The 22,698-nt window shown below is 46.3% G+C and overlaps 1 pseudogene; it reads right to left on the reverse strand.

Moving 5' to 3' along the window:
• Positions 1 to 22,698, reverse strand: part of LOC146209631 (uncharacterized) — a 97,194-nt pseudogene that overhangs the window by 73,912 nt on the left and 584 nt on the right.

A 22,698-nucleotide genomic window follows, 5' to 3' on the forward strand; every position in this document is an offset into this window, starting at 1 on the left:
TGGAAGGGGCGGCCTGGTAGGAAACAGGTGCGGTTGGCATTAGCGACCTGGCTGTAACTTGGGCATACGTCAATGGTGCCATTACTTGCGCCGGCACAGGGCTGGGCGGCAGCACGGAGCTGGGCGGGAGCACGGGGCTAGGCGGAAGGACATCAGCGATAGGGTCTTGCACGACACGCCATATGGTAGGGGCCAAAGATGGAGCCATGTCGGGAATAAGGTGACCAGTGTCTTGTAATTGAGGGACCAGGGATACCTGGCGGGCGACCCCTTCGCGAACGAAGGCTTTGATCTGTTGCATCAAAGGGCTGTCCTCTGATGAAGTAGAACCACCTGGTGCTAGTGTAGAGATGGTGTCGTCTCTAACACCGGACCGCCGGGTAGAAGCGCGCTCTTTCGAAGCTCGTCGAAGCTCCGGCAAAGTTTAATCACGGTCACTGACGGATGGTCCATAGGGTCACGAAGAGTCGGACATGACTGAACAACTGAACTTAACTGAACTGAACTGAATTGAACTGAAGGAGGCAGGATTTTTCACCCAGAGTATCTGACACGCGTCCTCGGAGATACCTTTCAAGATGTGTCCGATCTTAGCTGCTTCAGACATTAGTGGGTCGACACGTTTGCACAGGTCAACGATGTCCTCTATATAACTTGTGAATGACTCTTCGGCATGCTGATTGCGCTCACGCAAGCGTTGTTCTGCTCGGAGCTTGCGAACTGCAGGACGGCCAAACACTTCTGAAAAATTCGTAAATGGAGACGAAGATGGCAGGTCTGCCTTATGGTTGCGAAACCAGAGGTTCGCCACGTCGGTCAGGTAAAATATTACATTACTTAGCTTGATAGTGTCGACCCTTCTGTTAACTGCTGACACGTTCATACGCCGATAACCAGTGGTCGACGTCTTGGTCAGCCGTGCCACTGAAGAGGCATGGATCACGCTGCCGTAGAACGCCAGAACACAGTACCGTGGTTGGTATGGGCGCCGATGTCGAGGTGGTCTCGTCCGGCATGGTGGAAGCAGAGGTCAATGTGCGGCTTCTAAGTTCCAGCGTGGATGGGAACGTACCCCGCACCTCCACCAATTGTAGGGGTGTGTTTATTCAGATGGATATAGCCGCTCAGGAGGAACTCGCAGCGGAGCGTCAGGGTGGCGAATCAGCAAGGCAGCGAGCAACTTCTTCGTCCTCGAGCGCGCCAGCACGCGATGCATGGCAGTGGCTATGAAGACGAAAATTACCATTTAAAAGCATTTAAAATTTAAAAGCATGAAAGAACATTTTTAAGGCATTGTTAGAACATTGGTAGAACATTAAGCTTGTTTATATCGAGCAAATTTTATCATCTAGACAGAATGATGCACCGCCAGTGCAAGAAAAGGTGTCGTCCTCTTCGACTGCGTAGGGCGAAAACCGTGGAGTAAAAGAGAAACTACGGCGCTCATTGACTACTGGAAATATAGATTAGGTGACCTGAGGCGTAAAATGCGAACTGCTGTTGTGTACGCTGAAATAGTGCAATCATTATTCCAATTACGCGTTCTTTTTGAGACTAATTGCGACTAACGGGCAGACGACAGTAGACGACGGAGAGACGACAGACCACCGCGCTTTGGCTAGAACGCTATACTTTTTCTGTCGACAGAACATTTGGCGTCAACTAATGCAGACAAAGGAATAATCTCATTGCTCATTAAAAACGCGCTCGTGTAGCACCGGATGCTTCAACTGTTCTTGAAAGGCTTAATACATATTGAGTTCAATGAGGATCGGAAGTGTTCTCGTGACGGAAGTATTGGTCTGAACGATCCGCTTTGTTGATATTGGTGACACCGGATTAAACATGCGAATGCATCTTTCTTTGTACAAAGCTGTAGTGTAGTACAACAAAAAATAGCGCTGTCAGAAAATCGTAGCGGCATATTATATCTTCCAAGAAGCAGGAACAAACTTCTTCCACGGCAGCGCGTATACGTGCCAGATGGGGCTATACGGAAAGGATTGACTGCGTACTTTCCATCAGATTGAGATGAAAAGGAGTATTTTCTAAAAGACGAATTAAACTTGTACTTGACGAAATGATATTTAGGTTTGCTTTACGAGTAAGCAGCGAGATTTAAAACCAGCCTGAGTGATCGTTTTTTTTCACAAGTTTTTATTTGCGTATTCCATTCGTTTAAACGCAGTACCAACTCGGCCACTGCGCTGTGTCTTTAGCTCACTTATAATTTTGTTGTTTTCCTTTCTTTCAAGATCTGGTATGCTCATTCCTCACAACCTTGGTTTGCGTTGATTTCATAATAATGCAATAATTTAAAAGCGAGCAGACTATATGGTTAAAAGGCATAGCTGTTAATATTAGTGAGATATAATTTCCTACAAACTAATCAGTTTTATCAGCTAGTGTAAGGTTGCGTAAGGTTGCGTAAGTACAAAGAATGATTAGTTAAAAGAACTGAAAGGCTGCAGTGTCCGTAACCAGCGTTTCGAACACTTCCGCTGCAAAGTCAGAGCGCTTCTTCAGTCCTCTTCAGTAAAGGTTGCACAGTAACATGAGTTTTCAGTGTACCTATGGCATCAAAAAAAAAAAAAAAACGACATTTACCGTTTGGCCCTCGAAAACAATTACTACGTTCTTAACGAGCTTCTTCTTTGATTTGGTCTACCATGCCTCACGATAAATATTAGTGGAAGTAATGACTGTGTAAAGATGTGAATACATTTTTGCTTGAATTTTCTCCTGGGTAAGTAGAAACATTGACATTTTTTCAAACATAAGATATGTCAAAGCACATTGTGTGCTCAAACTCGTCCTGAACAGGAAATGGTATAGAAAAGAGACATATTTACGGTGGTTTAGGCATGGCTTAAACCTAGTTATTGAGCGAAAGCTCTGGGTATTGTAGCGATAGCCTCTGTCACACCCGCTTCTTAATCCGCGGCTTTTTCTGATTTTTTATTTAAATTAGGTTTTGTGGAAAGGAAGGAGTCACACTTTTGAGCGGACGCCGCGGAATTGTGGAAGTTTACACCTAATCACTTCAAGATCATGTTTATTTTTTTGTATATTGTGCATTGGCTTATAAGAAACGAAAGGCGCAGTATCTGCAGACTTTAGAGCAGGAATATGGTAGTGGATGCGGAGGGAAAGATGTCCCGTAATGGAAGGATGCGGAGAAATTCGGCCACCTCTGCGCCCTTAACATGCGCGACCATCGTACAAACTAGGGCTGACGCCCTACGCGGCGTAACACATGTCGTTGACCCAGGTACGCCTCCCGAAGAGCGCACCTACGAGTCAGAACTCAAGGAGTGGCCATTCTTCAGTCAGGGATGTTCTAAAAATCCAAGACAGCAGTGATCATGTTCGACGGCCCGATGTTGCCGAAATTTGTTGTACACTACAGTGGTGAACGACCATGCAAACAACACCACCCACGAGGCAAGTGTGCTGAGTAGCTTCCAGCAAGGACACTGCTCGTACGGGTGCCCCACACCGGACATTATTTTGAGCGGACTGTGCGGAGCTCAAAATCCGGCCAAAGACCATGTGCGCGCTGCAGTGCATAATAAGCGGTGAGGCACACAGCACTGAGTCCAGAGAGTGCCCGGCCGGACTGAAAAAAGCAGGACCAAAACCCAGCAGAGAAACAGGGAGCAGTGACCAACACGGGTGACCGCGCATGCGATGGCTCAGATCAGAGGCAGATGCATCGAGCAGCTGATCGAGGTCCAATTACTTCTCGCCTGTCTCTGGCCGGCTCACAGGAGGGGAACAAGAAAAAATGGAAATGAAGCTTCCCCAGAAAGACGACAGCAAGTTGAGATGGGCATCTATCACTGATCCGCACTCAGCAGGAAAGAGCAGTAACAAGAACAGTACAAACAATACTAGCAGCAAATTTAATCGTGTCAAAGAATCGAAAGACTCCAACTACGAAGCGCTCCGATGCGAGCTTAAATTCGGTCTATACAAACAAAATGAGCACGCGTGCAAGGTCGCGAAACTAACAAAATTACTAATGGCACAACAGCGGGAACTGTAAATAATTACAGCCCTTCCAAAACAACAACCACAAGCATCCAGCAATGGAGACCTTAAAACACGAATGCAACAAATGAGGCAGCAGATTATGGAGGATATGATGCGGCAAATGCAGTCGCAAGTGCAACAGATGCAAGCACAATTTCAGGGACAAATCTTGGAAAGCAAGGCTTTTTGCAAACAAAGACATAACGAAAACTGTAGACAACGAACGCACAACCTTCTAGCGTCGACGGCGTTCAATGTCGAACAAGGAAAACAGCAGTAACACGTAAACAAGACCAAGACACAACAGAAAGAAAAAGAATACTTAGAAATTTGGCACTGGAACTGCAGATGCTACCGCACAAAGCAGGGCCTTATAAAACAATATACACTCACCTTAACCCCCCCCCCCTTCCATGTAACAGCGCTCCAACGGACTGGAACCAAGGCCACGTAACAGGGGCACGATGTTTACAAGAATCAACACGGAGTTAAAGCGGCCGGCGTAGTCAGCAATGCCATCACGGCAATCAGGCACAATACCACCGCCGACGCAGACATCTAGCACATGTTTGACAAAATCATTTCAAAAAAAGCGACAAGGAGGGATCATATCCGTACTAAACGTCTACAACCCCCCCCCCCCCCCCCAAGGCAAAGGAAAGCCGAATTCTTCGACCTCTTCCAAGCAGCGTATAAGCTGACCAAAGCAAATACACTCATTATCGTAGGAGGTTTAAACGCCATAGGCAGGAGTTGGGGATACCAAAAGCAAGATATCGAGGGAAGACTAGATCCCAGGACCTCCACGAAGATTGGAAATAGTGTGAAGAAGGACATGTGCCCGCACCGCACGTTCTTAACAATGGGAAGATAGTCACAGCAGGAAAATATGATGTAAAACTTAGGCTGCGATCACTTTCTCCTCCGGACGCGAATAGGTTCGGACAAGATAAGACGCCGGATTGCATAAGCAAAACTCACAAACTAGAACGCGTTTCGCGTGGCTCGCTAAATACCTTAAGGCGGCATATAAGCGGCATGCGAAGAGAAACGTGAGACAAATGCACAAAACGTGAAGGTGAACAACAACTCCCGAAATAGACAGGTACCTTCACTGATTATCGGAAGCCAGGCGCAATCTTGCCAAAAGATAGAGGAAGCGAAAACACAACATTAAAATAAGATTCACAATAGCAGCAGTTACTGTAAAAGCTGAAGAATACGCGAGGCAACTCGCGACACGAAACTGTGAACAATGCAGCGAAAGGAACCTTAGGCACGGCCAGAACCTGAAATCTGAAAAGAGAACAAATCGTTCCGAGCAAAAAGAAAAAAATATTATGCCACACGCAGATTCCTCCCCTCCTTCGAGGGATGGGAAAACGACCTCTCAGAGAAAACGACCTCTTTTCGGTGATCAAAACCCCTCGCGATACCATGGAACGTATTGCGGAGCAAAAACGAGACTCGCCACCCCATAACTGTGCAAGAAGTTTATGCTGCATAACGCACACAGTCACAGTGCACACAAGCGGACAAAAGCAAACAAAAAAACGTTTGCAGATGCAGTTTGTCAGTCACCGCAGAAAATACGGATCGCAAGACATGAACTGTCTCTGGACAAGATAGCCGACGGCCTTTGTGCTCTGGTCCATACGGGAGCACCTCGTAGTCGACGTTGCTGAGGTGCCGCATGATTCTATATGGTCCGAAGCAGTGGCAAATTAGCTTTTCTGATAGGCCGCGGTGTCGACAGGAGTCCACACCCCCATCTTGTCCCCGGTGTTGTAGGAAGCTTGTCTGTGGCGGAGGTTGTACCGTCATGAATCCTTGCTCTGTTGCTGGGCGATGTGGACGTGGGCTAGCTGGCGTGCTTGCTCAGCATCTTGGGCAAACTGTTCGGTGTCAGAACAAAACTCGCTGTCGGTTTCGCAAGGCAGCATTACGTCCAGAATCGTCCGAACCTCCCGGCCGTAAACGAGGCGAAATGGTGTGAAACGTGTCATCTCTTGGACTGCCGTATTGTACGCGAATGTCACATATGGTAAGATCGCATCCCAAATCTTGTGCTGGGCGTCGACATATATCGCGAGCATGTCCGAGACGGTCTTATTAAACCTTTCCGTCAGCCCGTTGGTCTGCGATGATGATGACGATGATGATGGAGCGATTTGTTTTATAGCGCAAGGGTATCTTTGGTCAAAGAGCGCCGAACACAAGGTGAAGTGTCAACTGAAATTAATAAAATGTCCGAGGTGTGGTGTTTATTGATGTACTTAAAAATGGTGGTATAGAGGGCTTAAAAGTTATTTCGGAGTTTATAGTTAAAAACGGTGGTGTATAGGGCCTAAAAAATTGGATTGTGGTGTATAGTGGCCTCAGTAAAAATTAAAAGGAGACATGTACGTGTTAAAAGGCTCAGCTGCCTCAGCAACAATTTCTATAAAAGAAACGGGCTGGTGCCCATGTTGATAAATAATTCCTGATAAAAAGCCTGCTTTTGTTAAATATTTAAAAATTCTTTCTGGAGGGATCATTGGATGATCGCCAAGAAAGATGGACGAATGTGTGGGTATTTGGTTGGTGTATAGTTCGGGAAAATGACGTCTCATATGGTGTTCAAGTCTCGGATATTTAATTAAAACATGGAGCACTGTTAGCCGGTAACCGCATCTCGAACAATGTGGTGCAGGAGAGTTTGCTAAAAGGTATGAATGTGTTGTATATGTGTGACTTATTCTCAGCCTGCCCATGCAGAGCTAATTCTTTGAATCTGTTTCGTTTTCTGTAGTGTACTTGCCTATGCTTGGTTTTGTGTGTAGTTTATTCTCAGTTGCTGTGTCCCACCCCTCTTGCCATTGTCGGATCATGTTTTGATGTGTGGCTTGAGGTCCGAATGTTGTCAATGTCTGTAGTGTTTCGAAGGGCAGCTGATGCAACAAGCCTATAAGCTGCCTCGTTACCTGGTATGCAGCGGTGGCCTGGCACGAAACACAGTGTAATTTTAAGTTCTAGTTGATGGGCAGACATAAGGGTGTTATAAAGAGAATTCAGGACTGGGTTCTTATTATGCCACTTCCAAAAGGATAGGGAAGTTAAAACACTGAGGGAGTCTGTATCGATGATCGATGTCTGTATTTTATTTATATAATGTGTCTTACAGCAGCAGGATTCCATGGTATCGGACGGTAAATATACCTGTATGTCTGTTCAGTGTTTTTGAAAGTGCACATTGCGGTCCATGTGCTGCACAGGACACTTGAGCAGGCTTTGAAGCATCAGTGTAATATTCATCACAAGTGTACTTCGCCTGAAGTGACATGAAGTATTGCTGTGTGGTAATAGGGGATGCATGCTTCCCCACTTAGAGAAACAACAGGTGACAATTAACATCATGTATTTCCCAAGGAGGAATTAATTCTTTTATGGAAGTTGTATGAAGACTGATAACCGGAACGTCCAGGTGTTCAATATGCGTGGAACCCTGATTGGACATGGTGGTGTTAGAGATGGTTTTCTTGATAAAAGTGCTGTGCTAGTTTTGTCAAGCAGGAGCCGGTGACATGGATGATCCAGTTGGCATAGTACCTTCATAGCATAAGTTACACAAGCAAAATTCTCTTTGTTGCAGTGACCATTGGGTCGCCTCGACATAAAGACTAGCCATTGGGCTAGTTCGAAAAGCACCCGTATCGAGGGGAAGGCCTATGTGGTGTACGGGATCGAGCAGTTTTAGTGGAGAGGATGATGCTCACCCATAAACCATCGAGCCATAGTCAATGCGTAATAGAATTACACTATTCGGAAGGCTCAGAAAGCAGCCGCGGTTTATGGTTTACGGCCAGTGAGAGAGAATTTTTAGTAGACTCATTCCTTTGAGACACATCAGTTGCAACTGTTTTATGTGGGCAATGAAGGAAAGTTTTTCGTCAAAAACTATGCCAAGAAATTTATGTTCCTTTTGAAAGGCAAGGCTCCGACCATTCAGTGTAATGTTGGGGTCAGGCCTGATGCCGCGCTGCTTTGAGAAAAGTACACAAACACTCTTTTCAGAGTTAAATTTAAACCCATTTTCATCAGCCCACCTGGAGAATTTGTTAACACCTAGCTGAATCTGGCGTTCACAGATGGCCACATTGCAAGATTTGAAGCTTATCTGGAAGCCATAAACCTACACAGAACAAGAAATGGTTTGTGGCAGCACGCTTTTTAAAGAGTTCATTTTGACTATGAAAAGTGTGCAACTGAGAACACCACGTTGAGGGACACCATTTTCCTGTATGTACTGCTTTGAGTAAGCATTGCCAAAACGAACTTTGAAGGTCCGTTCAGACAAGTAACTTCATATTGTATTGAACATGTTCCCTGTGATGCCAAGAGAGAAGAGGTCGCGGATGATACCATAGCACCCTGATATCATATACTTTTTCAAGATCGAAAAAGACAGATAACCAGTGTTGTTGATGTACAAAAGCATCCCTTGCATAAGACTCCAATGCAATGGGCTGATCAGCTGTTCACCCCTCAGCTCTAGAACCAGCTTGATTTTGATGACGAAGGTCATTGTATTCAAGGAAACGACGAAGGCGACGATTTACCATTTTTTCAAAAGCTTGCATAGACAGCTTGTTAGCGCAATAGGCGGATAACTAGCAGCAAGTGTGGGTTCTTTTCCAGGTTTTAATATTGGGATAATGATCGCTTCCTTCCATGCTTTAGGAAAGAGCCCTGTGGCCCATATTTTAATATACAGGCAGAGTAGGGTTTCAAGGGTGTCCACATGCAGGTGCCTGAGCATTCCAAATGTGATCCTGTCAGGACCTGGGGCTGTGTTACCACATTTGCCTAGTGCAATCTTCAGCTCCTGCATGGGGAAAGGGCCTCTGCACCCTCCTGTGCATGGTCTTTTATCATGTATGTGCTTCCTCTCCGCAGTTGCCTTGTGCCGCGAAAAGGAATGTGTATAGTGTGCTGAGCTGTATATGTATTCAAAATGTTGCCCTAGTGTGTCGATTGATATTCAAGAGAGTCACCACTGGTGCTGACAAGGGGTGTTGGGATTGTGCTATATACTTTGGGTGCTCTTATCCTGTTGTGAACTTTGTGTGCATCAGAAAAAGAGTTCACGCAAAAAAGGAATGATGACCAGCTTTCTCGCTTGGAGATGCGTCGAACACGTCTGCCATTTGCCTTTGCACGCTTAAAGGCTATTAGGTTTTCGGCTGCGGGGTATCGGCGTAATTTCAACCTTGGCCTGTTTTGAAATTCACGAGCAGTCTTACATTCTGCATTCCACCAGGGTCTTCGTTTATTTCGTGGCTCACTTGACGTATGTGGAATATGTTCTTCTGCTGCCTTTGTGATGTGCAGCGCGTGTACCTGGGTGAAGGCCTCAAACGCTTCGAGCGCTAAAAATCCGCGAGGCCTAAGCCCGGGGGCCCGTTCGCTAAGGACAGAAAAAAAATTGCAGCGTGATCAAGTGCTTAGTTTCATCAACGCCTAAGTCAGTAACTGATGAAGTCAGTGATGAGTGTTCCCTGAACATCTCCCAGTTGGCTGCATATTCTTTAAACCTTCTAGGATTAGACGCATTTCATTTTTATTGCCTGCATACTTTACAGAGATCGGAAAATGGGACTTCCATATTGATGGTTAATTACAACCCACTCTGTAGATGCCAAGAGCATTGGGGAGCCAATATTTAAATTTATAGATGTGTAAGCGTTATGTACTATGTTCTAGTATCTTGGCTTTTTGTGCTACGTAAGTATGATCCAGAGGAAATAGAACTTTTCAGTTAGCATAACTCGGGAGTCTGTTCTTGTACATCCCCATAATGAATGGTGTGCACTAAAGTCTCCAACCAGCAGCCATAGTGCTGCAAGTTGATCAATTAGCTTTTTAAAACATTCGCTACATAGCCTATAATCTGAAGGAATATACAGAGAACATACTGTTGTTATTTATCGAAAATTAAGGTACGTATTGCCACTACCTCTAAGTGTGTGTTAAGCAAGATGCTTCGACATGTTATTGATTTTTGAATTATAGTGGCAACGCTGCCAGAGCGGTGAGTGCTGCCTTGTCTATCCTTCCTGAATACCCGATACTGTTTGAGGAAACTTGTGTCTGCTGGCTTTAAGTGGGTTTCCTGCAGACAAAGTGTGCTTGGTTGGTGCTCGGCAAGGATTTCATATACATCATCCAGATTATTCAGTAGTCCCCGACAGTTCCAGTAAATGATGCTCTCAGTAGCCATTTTTGTTGGTGCGCAATGTGAATGAGCCAGTGAGTTTTAGGACTCGCAGCCTTTATCAGGTGGCTTAATTGGCGTATGTTGTTTCAATTTGAAGCGGTCCGGCAGGCACCGCCTCTCATTGACGGACTCCCTAGGCGCCACTGACGCTGCGGAGTCCACGCTCACCTCATTGCCTCTGGTGAAGGCATGGAGGCCGGAAGCCTTTCAAGAGGAACCAAGTCCCTCTCAAATGTCTTTGGTGTCCGGGACGTCTGGGAGAAAGTAAACGCCGGGATTACAAAGATTGGTGCACCCGGTGACTGCTTAGTGAGGAGCCGTGGTGGGAGTACGTCAGCAGCATTGCACTGCGTGCCTACCGTTACAAGACACGGCGTGGCCCCTCTGCGGGCTGCGTCCGCATAGTGAGCGGAGGAGAGAAGTCTCCGCACCTCTCCGTATGATATATTTTCGGTTACCTTTAGATTGATTACTTCCTTTTCGGCCTGAAAGGCCACACAGGACCGTGAGTACGCAGGGTGTGTGCCCTCACTGTTCACACATTTGATGTACGTTGCACTGCAATTATCGGTTGCATGGTCATGTGCAATGCATTTTGAACAGTTAAGGCGTCCTCGGCATGTCCGGCTACCATGCCCGTAACGCTGACACTTGAAGCACCTGCGGGTATGTACGAGCTAACTTTGCAGCGGATGAATTCCACACTGGTGAATTCAGAAAGTGTGCTCCGGTTGAAAGTGAGAACAATATGTTTTCATTTTTATTTCCTCATTCGTTCGCCTGATTGCTATTCTTCGAACTGCCGTTACACCTTGATCCTGTAAGCCCTCAAGAAGATCTGATTCTGTTTCATTTAGGAGGTCTCGCTCAGAAACCCCACCCTGACAGCTTTTAAGACTGCGATGGGGTGAAACTTGAACGTCAATGTGAGCAAATGTCTTTGTTATGAGGAGTTTGTCAGACTGACTTTTGTCTGATACCTCTATTAATAGGTCACCAGATCCTAGTTTTTTTGCTTTATAGTTAGCCTTTATAATGGCCTTCAGCGAGTTGTGAGTCAAAAAGAATGACAGTTCGTTTACAGATCTAGATTCTGTTATAGAGCGCAGGACAAGAAATTTTGGGAAGTTCGCAGTTGGTGCCGTGATTTTTTTTGTCACTTCGGTGCGACTCCTTTTCGGAGGTCGATCAGGTTTATTAAAGGTAGTTTTTCCATGCAGTATGAATAGTCTAAGGGGTCCTAATATATGTCACCTCTGGTTCACCCTTATATGCAGAGGAAGGTCCCGGAGCCCCTCACCTGGTGAACAGGCCAGGAGCCCGTCGACCGAGACTGACAAAGACTGACAGACAGACAAAGTCAGTCTGTGGGGCCGTTGGTTTGCGAATGGTGCGCTTTTTGATGCGCCATGCCGTTGAGATGAAAAACTTTGGCTATTATTTGCGAAGTAAAGGCAGTCCCTCTGTCAGTAATAATACTGGTCGGAGTACAGTGCCGCAGTATGATCTGGTGTACAAAAAAATGGGCAACTTCCGATGCTGTACCACCAGGTAACGCTTTGCTCTCGGCATATCGAGTCAGATAGTCTGTGGCGATGATTATCCAACGGTTGCCAGCGGAGGACCGAGGGAATAGACCGAGAAGGTCCATGCCGACTTGTTAAAACGGTGCTCGTGGTGGTAGTATGGGCATCAGGAGGCCTGAAGGCTTTGATTCCGAAACCTTCCGATGCTGACATTGCCGACAGCTCTTAACATAGCGCTTATCAACAGTGGCAAGGTTGGGCCAGTAGAATGTCTCTTGTATTCTAGCAAGTGTGCGAGAGTAGCCCAAGTGGCAAGAAGTTAGTTCATCGTGACACGCGGAAAGGATTTCCTCACGCAAAGCTGTGGGTACCACGAGGAGGTAGAATCTCGACTCGGATTTAGAGTTGTTCTTATAAACACACCACTCCTCAGGCAGAAAGTTGAGAGGCTCAGAGAAAAGCACTTAGGTAGGGTGGCTGGCTGACCTTCTAAATAATCGACCAGGGCTCACAACTCTGGATCGGCACGCTGCTGATGAGATATATGTGAAGCATCAACGAGTCCGAGAAAACTGTCAGCGTCAACCGTGTCTGGTGGAGCGACCTCGACATACGCACGAGAGGGTGCGTCAGCATCCTCATGCTTATGTCCGGATTTATAGACTATAGTTAGGTCGAAAGCCTGTAGGCGAAGACTCCATCGCGCCAGGCGGCCGCGTGGGTCACGCAGGTTGGCCAGCCAACACAAGGAATGGTGGCCAGGGACCACTTTAAATGGACAACTATAAAGGTAGAGGCGAAATTTCGCAGCAGCCTAAGTAATAGCGAGACATTCCTTTTCAGTAGGTGAATAGTTCATGTCGGCGCGGGATAAAGTACGGCTGACATAGGCGATGACGCGTTCAACACCCTCTTGACGTTGCACGAGAACCGCCCCAAGGCCAATATTGCAGGCATCGGTGTGTATTTCTTTCTTACTTTGCTCATCGAAATGGCTTAGAACAGGCGGCGATTCGAGGCGGAGACGCAGCTCGGCAAAAGCAGCTGCTTACTCGTGACTCCAAAGAACAAGGCTGTCTCCCCGATTGAGCCGAGTCAGCGGTTCAGCGAGACCAGCGAATTATCGATAAAACGCCGGTAGTAACTGCACAAGCCGAGAAATTGGTGAACAGCTTTGTTGTCACGTGGAATCGGAAATTCCACAACAGCAGCAAGCTTGTGAGGCTCGGGCTTGACTCCGATGGCGCTTACGACATGGTCCAGGAATTCAAGCTCTCGGCAGCCAAAGTGGCGTTTCTGTGACTTAAGTGTCAAGTTAGCGGATCGAAGGGCTTCGAGTACTGACCGCAGGCACTGAAGATGTAGACGCTCCGCAACGTACCCTGAACGGCTAAAAGTGTCACAATTACCCTGGATATCAAGGCGGCACGCGATAATGTGAATCAGGCAGCTGCGAAGGCCAGTGTGAGGAAGCTCAGCACGGAACCACGTGACCCGGTTCATTTGAACCTTGAAAAGGACGACGCCAGCTGCTCAGCGTTTGCTTGGCAGCGAAGTTGACGAACGGAGCGGACTATTATTTTTCGACTTGGTCACAGGTTGCAACCATTGTACTTTCGTAGTGATTCCTGTGATAGTTTTTTCTTTGCTTTGCTGCCAACTTCATTTTTTTTGCGCATTAAGCTTTACAAACGCTGTGACCTTTGTCATGGGAACTGAACTGGCTGACTTCAAGCGCGAGATGCGCAAAGAAATCCGTGAGCAAAAAGCCAGCTTAGAACATATGAATCAAGATTTTGAAGATTTCCGAAAGGACTGTGCTGGCTTGAAAAAAGAAAATGCGACTCTCAGAGCAATGAATTACCACTTTGTAGATGAACTTGGAAAAATGAAAACTGCCAGTCACTGCACAAGACCAATATTCTAGGAGGAACAACATAGAAATAAAAAAGATTCCCCAAAAACCAAATGAAAAACAAATTGATATCTTCACCAAGGCAGGCGACGTAATCATGGAGCCAATAACAGAGAAGGATGTTCAAGTCTGCCATCGGGTCTCTACACGGAACACTACCAGTGACAGGAAAGAACCCAGTGAAAGTGATGATGAAGGACAGCCGAACAAAATGGTACCTATCTCAAACATCATGGTAGTTTTCAAGAACCGGTCTTTTTAAATGAGCATCTGTGCCTGAAGGTGAAAAAAAAATTGCTAGGCATGACGATCGGAAGGAAACGTGACATGAACTGGCGTTTTGCATGAATCAAGAACGGCGAAGTGTACGCTCGTAAAACAGAAACAAGGATTGGCTGTGAAGCTTATCTGGAAACGATTCACAATGCGGATCTCACGCCTTAAGGGAATTCGGGTAGGTCCTATTCTTGCCATGCATTTTAGGCTATGTTCGTGACCCTTTTTCTCATGATCTGCTGGGGTTAGAACATTAACAATGGTGGCATTGTAATCAGCAATGTTAGGTAGTGTTACTGAACTAGGATAGTTTCTTTTTAGAGGTTAGTTTTTTTGTTATCGTTTTCTTACTGGATCCACCAAATTTTAGAGCCATAATCTGCAGTAAATAGCCTGTAATTAAAAATCGCCTGCAATAATATTTATAATCCTAGTTCAGTAGACGATCTGTAATGTTTGCTCAATGTCTGGAAAATTTTATCTCCCTTGCGCCAGTAGTTTCTTAAAAAAAGGGTCAAATGCAGCAAAATTTGGTGTTTTGAGATAATTGGCTTTGAAGTGTAAGAAAGAGATTTATTGCAATATAGGACTATAGAAACAAATTCTCACGCATTTTTTCAATAGCCACCAGCCTGGTAGTCCCCTCCATCATCAACACCTCTTTTCTGCGCTAGCTGCCTTGTTTTCCGGGCCTCCTTAGTGACCAGTCGTGTAACCCTCTCTGGAAAGTACAGTCGCCGCCGGTCAGCTTCGCGCAACCATTGGACTGTAAACCGTCCTGGAGAAACTCTGAATGACCTCAGAATCTCGACTCGAGCAATGCTGCCATCATTGAAAGTTAGCACAGCATCCATTGTCGCTATTTTCAGCGTCTTGAGACGAAGAAAGACATTTTTCGGAGCACGCTCCCATACAACGTTGTCGAAAGCCTCATTCGCGTTCTGTGTTTTTCCATGGAGACATTTCTGGAGAAGCTCAGGCTTTGAGAGCTGCTGAAACACCGGCTTCACTGCTTCAAGGACCGCTGCAGACGCGCAGACGCAGACGCGCACGTGGTGCAGACGCAGACGTGGTGGCCGCGTCGCCCACTCCTTGGTAGTGTTGCGGAGAATTGGCGTCATTGGAGATCGACTTATGCCGGTTTCTTAGAAGAGACGTTTTTTAAAGCACTTCTTTGGCTTTGTCATTGAATTATCGCTAAATAACCAGCACAAAGGTATAAACAAACTGATATGTCCGCGAAAACACGCCGAAACACGAGCAAAATGCCGCGCGTTGCGAGTAATTCAGCTGCGTCTTAGGATTCGTTTGGCTAAGTGAAGTGTGCTAGCTAGGTTTTCACTGTTGCCAGATGCGTGACTGCCATTCCGCTAAACGTGACAAAAAATAGGCACTGAAAAAAATTTTTTTTTTTAGCTTAGGAAAGGCACAGATCCCGAGCATGTGTCAAAGGGGGTGTGGCTGGATGCTGCCTAGGTTTCGAAAAATGTTGATTTTGAGGTAAATATTTCGCGTGCGCGCAAATGAAAGACTGGGCTATGTTAAGGAAAGAATAGAGATTTTAAATTACACAAAAACAAAAAATCGATTTTTTTCGGAAATTTTGCCTACCCTGTTCCCTTAAGTGCACATAAATTTATCTCGGTTTTCTCATGTTGTTTTAAGGCTGCGCCGGAAGACATCGCTTGTCCTCTTGGCAGCAGCTCCCTCGCCATCCTGCACTGTAATACTCAAAGCGCGGGAAACAAAGTAGGTGAACGCGTTATGTTCCTTAGTGAATTTTGATTTAGTTTTCATTTGTTATGATCACTGAGACGTGGTACACGCAAAAATGATGTTTTGAATCTGCCTGAATACAGTTTTTATTTAATAAGGCAAATCTACGTGGCGTTGGTGTGTACAGTTAGCATCGGAAGAATTTTTGTGCTCCTTGCACGAAGCATTTTTAGAAACTAATGACGATCATGAAGCTTTAACGCTACAGTGTGAAAGGAAATTTTTTATGGCGCTTTACACCCCCCTGCCCCTTCATAGAAACATGAAGTTTTTTCGGCTACTTGGAAAGGTCGCTCAATTTTGTAACTGAAAATAAGATCTATTTGATTTTAGGTGGAGATGGCAACATTAACTTATTAGAAAACACACTACATGCTCATGAATTTCAGTTATTTCTTGACTCATATTGTCACGCTACTGACGACGATGAAGGATTGTGATGGTGTCAGAAGAGGAGGAAGAAGCATTGGTTTCTGGGAGCTAGTAGGCTTCACCTTGTCCCGCTGCAACAGCACTGTAAATAAACACCGTCTATTCTGATTTTACCGTAACAACTTAGTGGAAGATGCTTCGTTCGATCCCTACCTACGGCGCAGCTGGATCTTATCCACAACAGTATTTTCTACCTTCCCCACTGATATGCTTCCGCTGCGGCGTCGAAGGTCACATTGCCAGGTACTGCCGCAGTAGGTTCCCTCCCCGCTATAACCGCCCGGCGCCTCCAACAGTACCCAACAATCGCAATACAGCCCAGTTTTTCAGCAGTCAAATACTCAGCGTGGGTATTACCGCAACATCCATAACGAGAATCTTCGCGACCATACCCCTGCACCTGATAGATGTGTTACTCCTCCACCTGCCTTCCGTGCGCGTCGTTCTCCATCACCGCGGCGGCGCTCCATGTCGCCTCGGCAGGAAAACTAGCCAGCACGACCAATGGGGGTGAGGCAGCACCCTCTTGACTAAGGCCTTTACACGGAGGCCGCGACGTCATGCCAGTTGCCCCCGGCGCGTATTGCCAAACCATATCCCGTAGGCGCACTGGAGCAGATGACGCTCTGAGCGAGTTAAACAGCGATTGTTGCTGAAAGGTCTCTCGGAACGAAACCTAAAGGTAACATAACTCACTGTAAACGGCGATTGTTGCTAAAAGATGTCTCTGAACGCAACCTAAAGGTAACATACACTCACTGACGCAGGAAATTATAATGGGGAATGTAATTGCTTAGTGTAACAGTTGTCATGCCGATTGTTGCTGAAAGACGCTCTGAACGCAACCTAAAGGTAACATACACTCACTGAAGGCAGAATATAATTGTGGTACAAAAAACGTATTCAGAAAAAAAAATCACAACACAGGAGTTGAACTAATGTTTCAGTGGCATCAGTGCTTAGATGGGTGATGTTGATCCATTGCACCACAAAAACTTTTTTTTTCCTTATTGCCGGCGATCACCAACACACAACAAAACCAACAAAAACGCGCTACAATCAAATGCTCACAGCAGAGCGGTTACCACAAGCATGACACTTAATACAGAAGCCGGCAGGCTCATACGAGTTGCCTTTGTCAAGTTAAAATTCCTTCAGCTCGCATAGTGGTTCGACTCTTGAAATCCAGTCTGGCACAGTGGTCTTCAATTTGTGCATTTCAACCAATGCGTGTATACTCTTGCGGAAGTAGAGCCTTGCAGGGCGGGCGTCAGGGTCACAGTGAAAACCCGCCCTGGACCGCCATAGACTGTGCAGGCCTATTAGCATAACCGTATCAAGTGGAATCTCATCATTATTTTCAGTTGGCAGGAATCTAATCCCGTATGAGTCTAATGGTAATTCTTTTTTAACAGTTCGTTGCAGCACGTCCCAAAAATAGACGCCCTCCCAACAGTGCAGAAATACAGGGTCTATTGTCTCTGGCTCTTTACATATTAAGCAAAGTGAACCCCATGGCAGATAAAAGCCCTTGCTTTCAAAAAAAGTTTGTACCGATAATGTTCCTGTATGTAGCTTAAAGAAAAACGTCTTTACCCCAGGAGAAACTGGCATTCTTTTGACACGCTTCAGTACGTCTTGACCTGGACGGCCGCTATACAAGGCTCTGTACACAGGAACAGGGAAGAAGTCGTCACAAACAGCTTTATACAGGTTCTTCTTTTTCACTGAACTTAAGTATTGTGTCGAGAAGCGAGCTGACAGAATTCGAAAACTGCTGACAACCTCTTTGAAAAAACTAGAAAGACGCCCTGGCATGCTTTCCGTGGCAACAACGAAATCGGGCAACGCCCGCGCGAGCCTCACTTGGCACACAGTGCGCAAAAAGGGGTCGGTGACGTCGCGAAAGAAAATAAATCTGTTTACAAGCTGGCGCACAAATAAGTGAGCAAGCCCGAGACCTCCGTCTTTAATTGGCCGGAACAGGTTATCCCGACTACATCTTTCCCAGCTTTTTGAGTGTTCAAAAGCTACACCGAATCATTGCACCACAAAAACGACGGGAACGATGGCCTTTAAAGGCGTTCTTATTCGTTTTAAACAATATATACACTGTCGCCAGGTGGCGCTGCTCAGAGCCAAAGCGTCGTCTGCTCGCTAATACGCGGTCCCGGCAGCCCGGACGCTGCTTTCGGCCGCCTGGCGTTCGCGTTGGATTTGTCGCGGCGGCTTGTTATGACACCCAGGTCGCGTCTGTTGCAGGCTTTGTGCGTTCGGTAATTATTATGGGAGCTTTACTAACCCTGGAGTATATTTTTTGTTCGCACCACCGAGGCATCACCGCCAATATCTAAGGCAGGTACTTGTACGTTCTGAAATAGAGTCGCAAATACTTTTGTACAAAATGTTTTTATTGACAGGAAGGGTATTTCATTTTTTGCTTAATGTCTTCATTTTTTTGTCCGCAGGTTTTCTTTGCGCTGCACTTTGAATTTTATCGTTTCTCATTTTACAAAAATTGTTCAAAGAAACGTTTGTTGCAGCACGCACTACATGCCGCACTAGAGGTTCTGGTGTATGACCATTCTCGCAGGTTTCCAAGGCGACATCTCGCAGAAATGAAATGGCAGTGGAGGTGACAATTGCGTGTTGGTCTAGATGCAAGGAATATATTTCCATTTTCACCCGTGGTGCGTTTTTAACAACAAGCGTCGTAAGCAGAACCATGTGCACAGTGCATGGTTGTGGAAACTTTAACCCACCTATGGATATGTTGGCAATCATTCTGTAAGATTCAGTTTCTATGTCCTTATTTTCCAGAATAAGTGCGCTGCGGCAAAATTACAGGGAAGTTTCTTTAGGGCTGCATAGTCACAGCAGCCAGCTATATAGGCAATGATTTCCATGTCATGCTCTGGGCGTGAGATTTCTTCCTTTGAAATGAGCACTGAAAAGTTGTGCGCTGGCATTTCTTCGTCGCTCTCGATGTTGTGGTCTGGCTCTGGAAGCATCAGTAGCTTTTGTAACCGAATTTTTTTTCAGACTCCAAAAGCTGCCTCACAGAGACATGGTACTGCGACCCAGAAAGCTGCCGGTAGCGACCGAAACGGTCTTCTGGAACTTTCTTCGCAGAACATACTTCAGTTTGAGTTCCTGTAGGCAGTACCACGACATCTCAATAAGGGAATAGCACGTCAGTCTCAAAGCACAGTGGGTTTGTTTCGTCATGCAGCCACTGGTCATATTAACCCTGCGCCAGGCGTCCAGCCAGTCTACGATACCATTCGGAAATATCATCTGTTGATCATGGACTGAACTGATTGGATGCTGAAGGGGGTCATTCAGACGACGACCTTCAGAAGGGGTCTTCACGTTCACTATCTTCCACCAAGTTGCTATGATGTTAATGAATAGAGCTGTTGAGCTGGAATTCGCAATTTCAAGCGCTTCGCCCCGCATTTCAAGTGCGTTTGAGACAAATTGGTTCATGACGTCTAATGCCAACTTTACATTTTGTCAATCCGTGGGAGTTGGATAAACCGCTTTGGAATTTAACCTGTAGCCGAGCTTTAGAAGCGACGTTTTTTCCAATTTATACACCTGGCAAACGCCATCAAATGATGCAGCTTTCATTCTGGGAGGCCCATCGGGAAGTACTCCAGAGAGACTCATTTCAGGCAAGTAAAAACATGTTCCTTCGTTCTTCTGATTCAGCCAATTGTTACGCACGCATTTAAGTATATGCACAGGGTCAACAACATAAAAAAGGGGACAGCTTTTATCGGGTGGGTGGGGATGTACGATGCTCACTTCTCGTTTTTTCGACATCATTTTTCGATTTAGTAAGTTGTAATTACAGCAATTACCTTAAGGCCCAGTGATTCCATTTCCAATATTACCCCTTTCCAGTAACAATGCAGGATATCAGAGTTCATTTTAGCCGCTGGCAGAATATGAATAACGTCTTTGTTTGCTGAGAGAAGCGACTGTATCATGAAAACATGGGCAGTTGTGGCTGCTTCTTGGGAATTCGCCGAAGATCCTACAATGCTTCCTCCGTGATAGTCATAGTACGGCTTAATGCTAATTTTATCAATCATAAAAGTCACAGTCTTTTCGTGGGACTCCATGAACTTCACCCTTTCGCGGATGTAGGATAAAAAGTGGGCTTCACTTTGTTCTTTCAACGAGTCACCCCCATATTTCGAGCAAACGCGGCGCAAAATGGAAGGATGAGGCAATGTTAACATCGACGCTGATCTCGCGAAGTTATAAGCGTGGAGAGAAATTGAGTGCAGAATGCTGCAAAAAACTAAACTATCAGCACTATAGCGACGAATGGGACCAGCGAGAGTAAGAGTGATTTGCTCCTTTAGCAGTCGAATCAAGGCACTTTGTTCTTTTGTTGTGTCACCCTCTTCTGATAGGTCATTCAGCAAGGAGCCGATGTGCTGCAAAAATATCGTTGTTTCTGATGCAGTGTTTCTTCTAATGTTGTGGCTGTAAGAAGAAGGAAAAGAAAATGCACGGGCCTGCTGCTGGCTCTGTAGCTGCGCCACCTCCGCTGCCTCGTGCAGATAGAAGAGAATATAGACATGAAAGAAAAGGAAGAGGGAAAGAAAGACGCGGCTCTAGCAGTACAGACAATGTACAAGTGTCACGCACGTCTTCTGGAATTGCCCCTCCACAGGGTAAGAAATTTTATTTGGTCATTGCTGCTGACACTGAAAGGGAGAGATCAGCAAATATTGTGACGGAAAACCTAACATGTGGCGAAGGATTATCTTCGATGCGTAGAAACATCACACAGCGACTGTTGACACTGATGGTCCAGAAGTCACGGTTGCAAATTCCACAAATTTTGTGCTTGAGGTCTTGAAATGATGCTATCGCATTTCTTTACTCTTCGTTTTTGTGTGTGTCCATAGAGCTCCTGATGGCTCTGCTCAAGGCCTCGTCTTCTATTCGAGCTCGTTTTGAGGCTGGGGACTCACGTCGAGTGCGGTTCGTGTTCAAGTAAGCTGGGCAGTTCGGGAAAATAGATGGTACGGCATTGGACGCTAGATGAATTCTATCACTGCCAACTGTCAAAGTCTTTCCTGTTGCTGACGAAGTGTGATAGCTTCTTGATTAGGTCATTTTTTTGAAAGGGAATTTCACAAACCTGCGCAATGTATGAAAATAATTTAGTCACTTATTGCCCGTATATAGACACACATAATTTGCGTCATTAGGCAGTCCAGCACAGTACTGCATACTTCTGTTCATCATCCCTGCCCTGCCCTGGTCAAAGTTCACTGAGACTGCCAGTCTTTTCACGTCAAAACTATTTAAGGCTTCCTGACCTTCTGGTCGAGCACGCGGAACATTAGGGGGACGGCAAAGCTTCAGTTGCTCACCTTTGAATGCACGCTGGGTGTGAAATCCTTCCGCGGGATGGCTCTAATCCACGATTCCCTCCTACTGGAATCCTTTGGAAACGCGAAAACACGCACCTTGGGGCCACTGTTATAGTTCCCGCGACACCCAGGAGCACAACACCGCCCCATGTTACGCCACGCCAAGCGTAGTCTTCTGCTCAATGCCACATTCTCGTTTCAAGCACCGGTGATGCTGGTCACACTTGAATATTTTTCACACACATGCAAAAATGCATGCACACGATTGAAAGCACACTTGAGCGCGGAAACGCAACCCAAAAATAACGTCAACGCGGAGCTGTGCAGCACCAAACCTAACCAAGAGAGTAGGCAGCGACGACGGAAAAGCTCGTATTGAGTTGCTCAAGCATTTCCGCTCGAACCTGTTTCCGGGAACGTTCGGAGAAAGCTTTTATTGGCTCATACTGCCGTCGGAAAAAGCTGTCCGGGTGAGCGGTGTACTTGATTGATCGACAAAGAAGTGACGTCACCAGCCACTAAATTCGCGGCCAACCAGAATTCTCATCTTCTCTAGCGTTGCAGCCATCTGCAATCCCACACTTGAACGCGCGCCAAAGAACTCCACGCGACAGGAGCGTTCCTGCCATCTGCAATCACACACTGGAACGCTCGCCAAGGAACGCCACGCGACAGGAGCGATGTTGCGTCCAAACGCCAATGCTGTCGGGAGAACAGGACAACTAGCGTGACGTAGACGGCTGGGAGAGGAGGATGTGAGCAGGCCTTGCAAAAGTCGAGAAGGTGTTGGGTTGTTGGGTGAGGCAACACCACCTCGACTTTTACAAGGCCTGCTCACATCATCCTCTCCCCAGCGTCTACGTCACGCTAGTTGTCCTTTTCTGCCAACACCTTTGGCGTTCGGACGGTACACCATCGCTCCTGTCGCGTGGCGTTCTTTGGTGCGCGTTCGTGTGGGATTGCAGATGGCAGGAACGCTAGACAAAATGAGACTTCTGTTTGGTCGCTTCGATTTTGGTGGCCGGTGATGTCACTTCTCTGTCGACCAACCAGGTGCGCCGCTCGCCCGGATAGCTTTGCTCG

Source organism: Amblyomma maculatum, chromosome 1, assembly GCF_055883805.1.
Source record: "Amblyomma maculatum isolate TAMU_Amacu chromosome 1, ASM5588380v1, whole genome shotgun sequence".
Lineage (NCBI taxonomy): Eukaryota > Metazoa > Arthropoda > Arachnida > Ixodida > Ixodidae > Amblyomma > Amblyomma maculatum.